This window comes from Homalodisca vitripennis, chromosome 3, assembly GCF_021130785.1.
Source record: "Homalodisca vitripennis isolate AUS2020 chromosome 3, UT_GWSS_2.1, whole genome shotgun sequence".
Classification (NCBI taxonomy): Eukaryota; Metazoa; Arthropoda; class Insecta; order Hemiptera; family Cicadellidae; genus Homalodisca; species Homalodisca vitripennis.
In genome coordinates this window covers 188,017,057-188,027,500 of record NC_060209.1, presented here as the reverse complement: position 1 = coordinate 188,027,500, position 10,444 = coordinate 188,017,057, and the positions used below count along the sequence as shown (strand labels likewise).

The window sequence follows — 10,444 nt, the reverse complement described above, 5'->3', positions numbered from 1 at the left end:
AAGCCGACTTTGACAGCCTACCTCACAAAAAAAAAACTTGAAGATAAGATTAATTGTAGCTCTACAGTTTAATATTCTAATACATAACATTTCAAATGATATTAGTTTAATCACTTTTCATTTAAATTAAAAATAATTAAAAACAACCGGCTTTACTTATTTACTTACCCTATACTAATGTGAAAATCTAACATTAAAAAAAAAAGGGAAAAACTTGATTAAGTCTAGGACGTGATTTGGAAAAAAAACTGTTAAATAAGTTAAATAATTAGGGATTTATCAATAAAAAATTAAGTTACCTTGGTGAAATAAAGAACATTACAACAACATAAAGCTGTTTAAATTAATCAGTTCAAAAATTAAATATATCAATATTTTTAATGTTTGATGACTTTTAAAGTTAAAAAAATGATCTCCTGAAAAATTACCGAAAAATGTGACCCTTACCAAGTTTCTTAACCCCCTGTGGTCTTCAAATGCTATCAAAGTCAAAATATTTTTATTGTAAATTCATCTAGAATTACAATATTGTCAATAAACAGAAATCATTTCAGCTTTAGTCAGATTGTAGGGGTTCTCCGTTGTTTTTTAAGAATTCGCTTATGCTGTAGAATGGTCTTCTCACTAGCCATGTCTTCAATTCTCGTCTTAGCCGATCTCCAGTGAAGTCCTTCATGAATGCAGGTAGATGGTTTTTAAATCTGCAGCCGGCATAACTATGACAAATATGATGGATATACCGTTTTCCATTATTTAGAACTTATCAAGATTCTCCTCTTTGGACTAATAGACAACTTCAGCTGTAATAATGCTTCACTGTTCACTGCACTAAATAACTTTAAATCAAATCAAACATCTTAGTCTGCCGAAATACAATGTATTTTCTATAATAAGAGATGTTGTGATTTTGTGAAATATATTAACACCATATAAAAATTAGCATGCCAATACCATCGATCTATAATCACGTAAAATAGTCACTGGTGTGAGATAGTCACGTGGTGTTCAGCTCAAGAGTTATATACGGTCACGTTCCTAATAAGATAAGGCATGTTTGCACTGTGAGAATCAATTATTGGCTGGGTGATGGTTGGCGAGGGGAGGGGAAACAAGCCCCGACTGCTGGTACAGAAATGATAAACTCAGTGTCCAATCAACACGATGCTGATATCAACTGAACCAACTCTACTTCCTTCTCGCGACTAAGCACTTGTATGTCAATTACTTAACTGCGACATTAGCATTTCAAAAACTAGAACGGAAGATAAACTTCAGGATACTGGTTTTATTTTAAACTACTTGCGATGATTAAAAATAAAAGCGCAGACCTTATTGAGTATTAATATTTAAATATTTATTCTTTTGAATGCATTACACTATTAAAAATTGGATTGTTATAACCTTATGCAATCTTTTTTCGTGTGATGTGGGATTTTCTTACACGTAATGATGTAAATTTAGTTAAAGTTAATAATTTAATATAATTTAATGGATATATTATATCCATATGATATATATTATATGAACATTATAAATTAATTTAAAATAAAAAACGAGTACTATCAGTAGTGCATATTACTCAATACTACGTTCCTTTTATTTATGATTTGTTAACATTATTTATTTTAAGTTTTTTTCTTTATTTGATAGCTTAGAATAAAACGCTGAGAAACCCTCTCCGCGAGTAGTTTGGATTAAGAGAACATGCAGGATGGGCAATAGTGGTTCGGAAATAGGCCGCATCATACTTATATTACCTGGTACTTTCATTATGAATAAGGACAGTTGCCATTATCTCATTCATGACACCTTGGTTTAATTGGAGACCTTTTTCTATTTCAACCGCCAGCAGTCAGTGAGAAATGGCACTTATCCATTTTTGGACCCACAAAAACCTTTAAAATTAAAAGAGCTCGCCCACTTCAACAACAATGTCTACAGTAAATAAGCCTTATCGATCAAGCTAAAATAAAAAAACCGATACTTAATTTATTATTACATGCGAGAATCTCAATCTAAATACAGGAACGACTCATGCGTAACCGCAAATTCTGAGTTACTGAGGTAAAAGGGCCGGCCATTAGGTCTGTTTTACTGAGAAGGATGGCTTTTGGAGTAGGCAAGGCTCCCTTGATGTTAAATAGTGTTCCAGGAATAAGCATGGGGTAGAATTGTCTCCCCTGCTAAATATGACCAGAAGATATTGTAACAGAGATAGCATCTCTTTTTTTGAAGGTGCCATCACTGGGATCGTGTTTGTTGTCTCTCTAGAAGCGATCTCGACAGGCGCTTCTATACCCAACCTTATACAACCTGGACATCCTGTCAATCCAGAATCAACAAAGAGGTCACTTTATAACTAGGCGGACTTTCTCACATCTTTGTCCTATGTGAACACAAACAATAAGTAAACAAAAAGTTCACACATTATAAGCCTCTGGTACAGTATACACTTTTGACGAATTGAATGGTGACAACAAAGACAGAACTGATCCAGCCAGACTTCGCCTTCAACGGAGAGAGAAAAAATATCTCAGACAGGAGTGAAGTGAGCAAAGTAAAGCAGGTTGAGTCACAAAGATCCCGTCTGAAACTGGCAATGATCCATCCCAAGTGAGTAACACTATCTGTGTGATGGGGCAGTTTATTTTCATGGCAAGGAGAAAGATCAAACTCGATCGTAATTCAGAGCTCTATTGCTGTGCTTTACCGTAACGCGTAAACAACTTTCAAATAAAGCACGGATTTAAAGCTGATGAACAATTGATTTTTACTTACCTTCGATAATCGAAAAGGTTTAATAGCGCACTCGGTAATCGCTCATGTCTTTCATCGTAGGAGTTAATGTTGTGGAATTTATGATGGAATACAATTCATTTTACGGCAACAATCCTACATAGGGAACTTACCTAAAATTTTCATAAATATAACCGTTATGCAACTTTTAATTTCAGTAAAAAAATAGGTGTAAAATAGCAAAGTATTTAAAAATAAAAATAAGTTAAATTTTGCTCTTTTTATTGTTACCGCTGATGCGTCCATAAACAAATTAAGATATGTTCCCAAGAAAATCTCATTTCACTAATAATTCAAAATTTAAAATGTTTTCCCGCCAGAATAGATTATACACTAACACATGGGTATAGTGGTTATAAGACTGTTCCAGGAACAGTCTTATAACCACTATACCCACGTGGTTATAAACAGGAGAAAAATTTTGAATGGTTTTCAGTCTATTAAAATATTAACTTACTCATTTTTTAGATTGAGGCATATATTTAAAAATCGCTAAAAATCATGAAAGATCATTTTTTTTTACAAAAACGCCTCAACATCAGGCCTTTTGCGCGGTTTCAGTTTAAAAGGAATGAGTCTAAATTTTATTTATATTTATTATGGCCACTCTTTAAACCCTTTTTTTATATTCATTGAGGCTATTCTATAAGACCCTTTTTAACTATTAGACCCCAAAAAAATTAAAATTTTAATTTTTGCGTGTTTTTGATAATTGCCAAAATTTTTATTTTTTTCGTAATTTTAAGCCCTCTGCGCGATTTCAAATTTTGAAAATGATTTTATTTTTTTCCTTAATAATGACGTCTATGCGCAAGTTTTTTGCGCTATTAGAATTTGATTACTCCAAAAAAGGTTTTTTCGAGCCACCCTACTGTTCCTACCTAACACTTTACTTTACAATTCAAGTATACTAGTAGAAACAGTGAAACTATTTCTTAAATGGTACGTAATCAATACTAACTAATACAGCTCACCAAGAATTTAAAACGTTTAAAGCAAAGGAACAAGAAAAATTACACCTTTGTTGAAATAAAATGAGGCATTCATTAACGCAAGGATGTCTGATTTAAATAATTTTTTCACAATCAAGTTCACAAAGGGGTTTCAAAGCTTTCTTCCGAAATTGTTTTGAATAAGAATTTGTGTTAAAACTTTGGAAAGTCGTAGGCGTCAAGTAGAATTTACAACAAGATATTACTAGCAACAGCACGGAACTATACAGTACAAAGGTTGTTTTGTGAATATTAATATTTTAGATTAGTATTTTTTACTTCATATTACACTAGAGTGGCGGTTCCCTACCCGGGGCACGCGACGGACTGGTTTAGGTTACGCCAACAAGAAAGTGTAATGACAGACATAATTAACCTAACGTGGAAACGTGGATGATGAATCCTAAGGATTCATAATCAAGGGTGGAAGTCAAAGTACTGGAGAAGACAAAGGCCACAGGGTACAAAAACAGAAGCTGCCCCTCTCATTTTCTCACTCATGTACGTCAAGGTCAGGTCAATGCCCTCCCCACCACCAGTCACTTCTCTACATTTATCTACTTTTGCCAAACGTGTCAGTGCCGGTCGGTAGATCTCAGTCGAAATTAGCTGGTACAAAACATTTACTGTGTGACGGTAAGCGTTGTTCTAATGCCGGTCAGTTATTGAACGAATTTTGCGTGTTCTTTACCTACTGAACTCAACAGTAAATGTTAGTAATGTCATTTTACTAAGAGTGTGTTCTACAGTAACAACCATAGCGCATTAATTATGTATAAGTGGTTGAAAACTAAAGGGTGATTTTTTTATTGGTGCGGTTTTTAAAACTAAATAAAAAAATGAAAAACAACCTGCATTGACATAAAAATGCATTTATTTGAACTACAGTGTCATGACATTAACGTTTAAAAATGATTTCTGGCATATGGGCTCTATTTCGTTCGCGTAGAAAGCCCAATCGAGAAGTCCAATTTTCGAATACTCTTTCCAGCAGCTGTGGTTGAATTCCGCCAAAACTCGACGAATGTTAGCTTCCAAGTCATTTAAAATTTGTGGCTTGTCAGCGTATACTTGATACTTAACATATCCCCACAGAAAGTAGTCTGTTGGCGTGATATCACACGACCGTGGGGGGCAGTTGACACTACCTCTAAATGAGATGATACGTTCACCACATGTTTCTGCCAAGAGGCCAATTGTGTCGTTTGCCGTGTAGCACGTCGCGCCGTCTTGTTGGAACCAGACATTTTCTAAATCCACTTCAAGTTCGTTTAGCTGAGGAAATAAAAAGTCCCGTAACATTGCCCGATGGCGTTGACCATTTACCGTAACTGTCTGGCCAGCATAGTCTTTTAAAAAATAAGGGCCAATAACACCACCTGCCCAAATGGCGCACCAAACGGTAAGTTTTTGTGGATGAAGGGGCATACCAACAAATTCTTTTGGGTTTTCATCACTCCAAATCCGAAAATTCTGTTTGTTGACAAAGCCACATAAAAAAAAATCTTGCCTGCGAAAGCTGGGTCACGTGTTATCTTATGTTGAGCCCATTCAACGAAATCAAGACGCTTTCGATAGTCTAATCGTTTCAGTTCTTGCACCAACTGAATCTTGTATGGATATAGGCGTAGATCCTTCCGTAAAATATTCCATAGAGTTGAGTAGCATATCGCTAATTGCTGCGCACGATGACGAATCGACACACTTGGATCCTCTTCAACACTATGAGCAACAGCATCAACAGCCTCTTCGGTCCTTACTGTGCGGCGTCTCTGCCGATGCTTGTCAACAAGAGTGTGGGTATTACGAAAACGATTAACCAAAGCTCGAATACCTGACTCTGATGAACGATTATGAGGTCCGTAAATCAGACGAAGAGCTCGGTAAGTTGCCCGAACTGAACTGCGGTTTTCAAAATAAATTTGCACTATTCGCAAACGCTCTTCTTTTGTAAGTCTGTTCATGGTTACTAGACAATACAAATATCGAAATGACATAAGATAATAAAAAAAGATCAGCTGTTTTATATTCAAATTTAACTGTTGTGTTTAATAGTGGTGCCAACTTAAAAACCACACCAATAAAAAAAAATCATCCTTTAGATCAGTGAAAACACCATGCACTATCTAGTAAGTTGCATAACGAACCCAATTCATAACAACTAGACGTAGCAGCTGGTCTACAATTCTGAGTAACAATATTAATAACACCAGAAATAAAATAATGGATTTTGCCCAAACGAAAATATCAAATGAATACTTAAAATACGATTTTTCATTTGCTGTTGAAAAGCAAAATCCCTTATGTGGAGAAGTTTTAAGCAATGGTATGACGAAACTTCCTTACTTTTGCGTCATCTTGGAACAAAACACTCACAGTACAAAGAAAGAAGATAGCTATTTTTTTTAAACTATGGAATAAATGCTAGTTTTTAATCTTATTTAGTGTCAAGTAACAAAGAGAATGAAAATACTATGGAAGCTTCTTATAGAATTAGCTGCCACAATGCAAAGCGCAGTAAAAACCACACCTTTGCTGAGGATTTGATAGCTTCTTTATAAAAGATGCTGTGCAGTGTATGTTTGATCATGACTATGTTTGTAAAATACGAAATTCCCGTTGTCAAACAATACAGTTTTATGACGAATTCAAGACATGTCAGACCATATTGAAGAAAGGGTAATTTGATTTTAAAAGATTGCTTACTTGGTAGATTTTTTTCACAAATATATAAACTCAACTTCGGACTATAGAACAGCTTCAATTACGGTATTTAAAATTGCAAATAAAATTTAGCTTATCATAAAAAAATATAATCTGAAAGACAGGCTGTTGTTTTTGAAATACTAAGCACCTTGTTATTAGTAAATCGTACGATCCGATCTGCCAAAGTTAAACATGCAAATACAGCTACACTTAACAAACTTTAAGGACTTTTCAGGAAATATTTTCCTAAATGAGGGAAGGGAGAAAATCTCTGGATTTCTGACAGATTTAGTGTAGAAAATATTCAGACATCTGCACTGTTCATTTTAGAAAAAGATAACTCATTGAACTTTCGACAGACTCTACGTTGAAGTTTTATTTCAAGTTAAAACCTCTTGGCAATTTTTATTAAGTATTAGTGATGAATATAGACGACTGAATAAAAAATTACTTCGTTTTAGTACCATTTATTACTACAGAATTAGCAAAGAGAGCTTTCTCTTCTTCATCAACACTTGAACTTGATTTAAAAAAAGTGACGCAAAAAAGACTAAAGGGTCACGTTACAAAAATGTCATTAGTTCCCAGAATAATAAATAAGTTCCCATCATTTTTATAATATAATTGCTTCTTTGGAATTTATAGTAACTATTATAACTGTGAAATATAAAAATTTTTGCTTTAACATTGAAACTTGAAACAGAGTACTATTGATTGGTTTCAATAAAATACAAGTTTAAAAATGCTTGTATTAAAATTATTTCCTCGGTTATATTATTTGATCTTCATCTGCACAAGTAAATAAAAAGTAAAATTAAAGTTATTTAATAATTATTATTTTATTTTATTAAAACTTACTGTAAATTTAAAGGAATGTAGATAAAATTAATTTCGAAATAAATATTATCCATCGTTTTTGAGAGTTTCACGAGCTGAAAGCTTATAGAAAGAGGGGTGACATTATAATATCCTACATTAATGAATTGACGCCTAAATGTAATACATTGATTTGTAAAAATAAATAGTACCTTTTTTGGGAGTACAAATTTGATAACAAATGTGCAAAGGAGTACGAAAGAGAAAAAAAAAGGTTGGCAACCACTGGACAAGAGTGATCTACTAAGACCCTTACAATAGAATAAGCTAAGTTTTCCGGTTCACACTTCGACTGAAACTTCTTACAGTTTCCTCACTCAACCACCTGTCGGATTAAACGACCATTTTGAAGAAGACATGATTTTTAGGTTATTTCTCTTATACCCGGCTCCGTCAAGGTCACTTGAGTGGGAGGTTACTGTAACACAATAAAAATATTGAGAACTTTGGTTTGAAAAAAAAAAACTGGTTATTAAAAAGAAACCAGCTTGTCACAGATTAATCCATAGGCTTTTACATACTCCTTAATAAATGGAAATTACATTATTTAATGGCTTCAAAACCTGTATGATTAAGGCTGAAAAATACAAGAAAATTATAGAAAGAAATTCTAGACCGATTTTATATCACACTAATAAATAAAGAACCTGATAAATGGATGTATGTTTCCTATAACAATTTAACTACAGATATTACAAAACATTTCAAAAATCAAGCCAATATGTATGTATTATCAAATTCCAAAATTAAACTAAAATATGTATGAAGAAATCCAAAGAATAAAAATTTGATGAAGAAAAATCTGGAAATTATCAAACTAATTGTAAGAGATTTACTTTAAAATATAGTGACCAAGAACAAGAAATATAAAATAGAGAATTAAGGTACATAAAGCAATCGAAAATTTCAACAAAAAAACATTGGTCATGGCAAAACACGCAGTTAAAACTAAACTCAACTGTTATTCACAAGTAAAATTATTTAAAAAAATCCAAAACAACAATTACACTAGGCTTACCAAACTATTTTTATAAAGGAGAACCAAAATGAATAACATTTCCAAAATTCACCGTCACTGTCTTCAATCTAATTAAATGTAGAAATATATACCCGTACATATTTCATAATCTTTAAACCACTTTTAAAAATAAAACTGAATTATTGAATTGGAGTCTTTGTTTTTAAATTAAGTAATCAAATGCAATAAGAAGTAGTACAAATTGTAAGTACTAAGGAATGCTACAAAAATCTTTTCAGTCTGCCCCATTAACCTATAGACTTAATATTTTGCATGAAGCATCATTTCAAACTATGAAACCTATAGTTTTATGGTGCTCCACTGCACGGGATTTGGCTGAGCGTTAGTGAACATTTTTACGTTGGTATTATGCGTAAAAATGATGAAAACGAGAAAATATCTTTAAATTTAGTACACAGATGTAGTAACACGTACAGTCTATCAGAATGAAATTAACTAATTATGAAATATTCCACGTAGCCTAGACGAGGCACGTGTGTGACGTGACACGTGGTGTACTCGTATAGTACTCGCACCTCGTCCTGTAGTTAAAATAACTTTTACACGTAAATATTTATTGTCACTTTTGCTTAAAACTTTAAATCAAAGTACTTCTCAACTAAATAGCATTTATCCTCCACACTTTAAACCAATAATATGATAATTTACCAAATATGCCGATTACGGATATACTAATCGCGTTACTTAAGGTTACAAAAAGCCTTTCATCTGATTTACAAGAGAGCTTAAAAGAAAAGAGATCCTCGCCGAGATAAGTCGAACTGCAAATTTCCACAATGCGCATTGAATCATAAGGTTTGACAATCAGCTCATTCCCAACAATGAGCTCGTTTTTTCATCTGTTATAATGAGATCTGCTCCATCAACACTTTCGTTCATTCCTTTAATCACCTGAAATATCATCGACAGTAAAGATTAACCACAGGATATTGCTAGGAACGCAATTACTGCACAAACGTGGACTTTGGGCTTAAATAGAATAACATCTCTATGATATTGCGTAGAACGTAAACTTGATTGTACGTTAGAATAGAATAATAATACTTTCTTTATTAAGGCGAAATTACGACCTTTCTTTCATGTAACCTCACAAACAAAAAAATATCTTAATAGTACAAAAAAGGCTTACCTAAATAAAATTTACTAACAAATATTCCATTCACTCTTACATTCACACCGTCACGATTCAGAGAGTTGCGTTAGTAACTTATCCGAGTCTGACAACAATACGGGTTTGCTTCTTCAGCAACTGAATAGATTCTCTCCTTATAAACTGAAATTTCTGCTTCGTTACAAGAGTGATACATCATTGACAGTAAAGTTCAATCTCAGGATATTAGTAGAAACAAATATAATGCAAAATCGAAAATATGTATAGAATAACATCTTTCTATGACATTAAGCAGAACTTAAACTTGAGTTTAAGTTAGTCACATAACTGAATCTGACAACAATACGTGTTTGGTTCTTCAAGTCTTCTCACAACCTGAAATGTCTGCTTTTTTAAACGAAAGAAATTATTACATCGACAACAAACTTTAACGTCAAGATTTTCTTAGTGCTATAAAACGTGTATGGAACAACATCTGGCCCTAAAAATACAAAGAGCGAAAACTTGAGTGTACGTTCCCTACTTAAACAAGTCTGGTAACAATACGTGTTGTTTTTTTCTTCAATAAAGAAGTAAATTGTCTTTTTATTGCAAGAATCGAATAACATCGACGATAAACTTTAACCTCAGGATTCGTGGGAAATATATCTAGTGTTCTAAAGAAAACGTGTATAGAATAACATCTAACTCTGGTGTTACAGAGAACGTAACTTCAGTGAACCTTAGTTACTTAAGCAAGTCCTGACACCGATACGTGTTACAGGCGTACCAACTTGTCCTCATTGTATCATAAGTATCATTACACACAAAACTACATACTAACACGTAACGAAATGTCATTACAATATATCATATAAAAATGTGTTATGAAGAGAAAGGTTCATACTTCTTCTATGAAATAACAATTCGTTTAAGGAACTATAG

At 33.1% G+C, this 10,444-nt stretch overlaps 1 protein-coding gene across 1 annotated transcript in view; it reads right to left on the bottom strand.

Moving 5' to 3' along the window:
* The window catches only part of LOC124357875 (guanylate cyclase soluble subunit beta-1), an 824,835-nt gene that overhangs the window by 529,325 nt on the left and 285,066 nt on the right, over nucleotides 1-10,444 (bottom strand). The window lies entirely within an intron of this gene.